We start from the raw sequence: 3,777 nt of genomic DNA on the forward strand, positions 1-3,777 counted from the left end.
ACACAGGTTCGAGCCCTGGTCTGGGAAGATCCCACATGCCATGGAGCAACTAAGCCCGTGCGCCACAACTACTGAGCCTGCGCTCTAGAGCCTGCAAGCCACAGCTACTGAGCTCGCATGCCACAACTACTGAAGCCCACGTGCATAGAGCCTGTGCTCCGCAACAAGAGAAGCCACCACAATGAGAAGATCGCTCACCGCAACGAAGAGTAGCCCCCACTTGCTGCAACTAGAGAAAGCCTGTGCACAGCAACAAAGACCCAATGTAGCCAAAAATACATAAATTAAATTAAATTAAAACAAAAAAGAAGAAGGCCCGGCAAGGAAGAGAAGTTTTAGAGAAGACTCTCAGGGGTGGCAAAGGGGGCAATGGGCAACTTGTGTGGGTGATGAGAACCCCATGGGGCTCAGCAATAGGAAGGCTCACACAGGGCTGCCCGACTCACCCTCACTAAAATCACAGGGAAGAGCAGGTCTGTGCAACATGAATTCCTTGGACTCCTACTTTCTGTCTGCAAAAACACCTCTCAGGCATGAACATGCAAGCAGCTCTCTTCCCTCTTGTCTAAAGAACAGTCCTCCCTACTCACTATTTTTCAAGGCTAAGTGCTTTTCCTATGCTGCTTAAAACATCATTCTTACCATGTCATTCCCATGGGGCTTACGAAAAAGGAGTTCTCCTTTCTCATCCCTTTCAAGGCCCCGCCTATCCCACCAAACTCCCTCCTGCTTACTAAATTCCAGCCAGTCCATTTCCACCTCAGGGCCTTTGCACATGCCCTTCTTGTTCCTTCTCTAGCTCTGGCATGGCTAGTTCCTTCTCACCCTTCTGGTCTCACCTGCTCGGAGAGACCTTGTCTAACTACCTCCACCTAAGGTTACTCCTAGGAACTTCAGTCTCTATCTCTATGTGCTCTTTCTTGTGGAACTCTTATAATTCTCATTTTATTTATCTGTTTACAGTTTCTTTTTTTAAATTTATTTATTTATTTATTTGGTTGCATTGGGTCTTAGTTGTGGCAGACAGGCTCCCTAGTTGCAGCTCATGGGGTCCTTAGTTGCAGCTCGCCAGCTCCTTAGTTGTGGCAGGCAGGCTCCTTGGTTGTGGCTCACTGGCTCCTTAGCTGCAGCTCATGAACTCTTAGTTGCAGCATGTATGTGGGATCTAGTTCCTGGACCAGGGATTGAACCTGGGCTGCCTGCATTGGGAGCATGGAATCTTAACCACTGCACCACCAGGGAAGTCCCTGTTAACAGTTTCTTATCTGTCTTCCTGTCAGTTCCAGGAAGATGGATCTTGACTGTTTACTGCTCCCTTATCTCTCCAGTGCAGAGCACATAGTTGGTACTCAATAAACACATGGACTAAATGGAAGTCCTCTTGGTCCCACCCCTCCCCCTCTGAGCTTTATCCATTCTCCTCTCCCTCCAGACCTTTTCCACTTATTCCCTCTCTCTGTCTCTGAAGATGCTCCTTCTTTCCCATTATGGCCCCCATGTCCTCACCCCCCACTTGCTGCACCAAGGTGGCTTCTGCCCTCTCCTCTCCATAGGACAGGGCTCTTAAAGGCCACTAGGGACCTCCTCCTCACCAAAGCTGATGTCTTCTTCTCGGTCATTCATTTTATCTAACTTTGCTGTAGAATCTGGTACTGCCGATCATCCCCCTTCCTCCCTCCTAGACATTCTTTCCTCCCTCAACCATCACAATGGTTAACAGAAGCACTTGCATTAACTAGAAAGCTGATGGAAGCTGAAGTGAGACACACAGAGTTTTAATCCTGGCTCTGACACAGAATAAATAGTGCAACCCTGGGCAATCAGCACCCTCATCTTCAAATCGAGAACCTAATTCTGACCTTGGTAAGTTTGCATTAAAGCGTTCTTGATTGGATGATACTCTCAAATTAAGTGTGCAGCATGACAAATAAGAGCCAGGTCATGGCAGCGTCCACTGCTCAGGCAGCCCACCTACACAGCAGTGTGACCCTGGGCTGGTTGCTTAACCTCTCTGAGCCTCAGTTTCCTCAACAACAGAACAGAGACTATGAGAGCACCTACCTCATAGGTTGTTCTGAAGATTAAAGGAGGTAACCTGCAAAGCGTTCAATACAGTGTTAGCTATGATTATCTTATGCAAAAAAAAACCAAAACACTAAAAAGACAAGGGCAGTGTGGGAGAAACTTATTGGAAAGAATCTGAGATCTCTCTCAAATTTCAATAAAGACTTGAACAACCACACCTTATAAAGGACAATTCCAGGAACCTCACCAGAAGGAGTTAGTGGAAGTCCCACTAAACTCTGCCCTTCCCTTGTCATGACTTGGCTTGAGGCTCCTACTGAAATGTTCAGTCTCTAACTACGGCAACAAATGCCTTTGAAGGGTAAGCAAAGGTTCCAAATGTTTTTTAATCACTTGTGTTTTTATGCTACCACTTCAAGCATTCTTTTTCATTTGATTCATCTGACTGAAATTAAATATCCAACTTCCTGGTAATGTAGGCTCAAAATTCTAAATTGCTCGCAGAGATTGCATTGGCCCAGACAGGCACCCTTTACAAAGCAGCTATGGACAGGGGCAGGGGACCTGGTCACCCAGCAGAGACAAAGCCCTGGAGGGAGGGGCAGGGGTTTTCCAAGCAGAGGGACATCCAATACACATCTGAATTACATGAGATAATGTTTATGAAAGTGCCCTGCACCCAGTAAGATGTCCTCCTCCCTCTCCAACCATCCCACCGTCTACTTTGCTGTTCCCCCAGCCCCCTCCATCCTCTAAAGGTGGGCGCTCCTGCTTTAATTCTAAAATCCCTCCTCAAAAAAAATTTAAAAACAAAGATAAATAGATAAAGTAAAATCCATCCTCTTCTCTCCCTAACTCCCTCTCTCCCTTGGCAAACTCATTTATTCCTAGCACTTCAAAGACCACCCCTCTTCTGATAACGCTTTTATGCTGAGTCTTATAAGGTACAGATAAACTACTTTCTCAGGTCCACGGCAACTTCCTCTGTAAAACAACTCCTACTTTTTCTTATCTATAAAACAAGACCTTTTGGGAATTCCCTGGCCGTCCAATGGTTAGGGCTCCATGCTTTCACTGCCGAGTGCCTGGGTTCGATCCCTGGTCAGGGAGTTAAGATCCCGCAAGCCACACAGCCAAAAAATAAATTAAAAATAAAACAAAACCCTTTTTGGTCTAACATTCCATAATTCTCTTAACCGTTCCTCAATCATGCCTTCAGTGTTCCTGCCTCTTTGCCTTTCCACACACTGTTCCCTTTGCTTGGAGGACTTTCCCTGTCCCACATCACTACTTATATTTAATTAACATGTATTGAGTATCTGCTATGTCAATAGATACTTCTTGGGTCCTGCCTGGCTCACAATAAGTCCTCCTTTCCTGGGAATTGCCCCCTTCACTCCCCAATCATATGCTGGAATGGGTCCCTTCAGCCATGTCTGTATTCCATGGTCCCGTCCTCCTGGCCATAGATTATTAAATCCGGGGTGAACACATGTTTACTGGTTTAATCAGATTCTCTATGCCAGGAATTTGGAATTTGAAACTGAGAGACACAGAGCCTGGGAGCCCTTAGAGCTAAGGAGCATTAATGTCAGCACTTTCAAGAGGGCCATCCATCAACTCCCTCTCAGAAGTCCCTGGAGTCCCCTGATTCCTACTCTTCCCAGCCTTGGAGTCCATGGGATAACTTGGCAGCCTTCCCATATAAGTTCCTTTTTGCTCTTTTGGCCAATGTTCTTTTCTTATGCTTTC

Source organism: Lipotes vexillifer, unplaced genomic scaffold (genome assembly GCF_000442215.2).
Source record: "Lipotes vexillifer unplaced genomic scaffold, Lipotes_vexillifer_v1.1 scaffold2106, whole genome shotgun sequence".
Taxonomy (NCBI): Eukaryota; Metazoa; Chordata; class Mammalia; order Artiodactyla; family Lipotidae; genus Lipotes; species Lipotes vexillifer.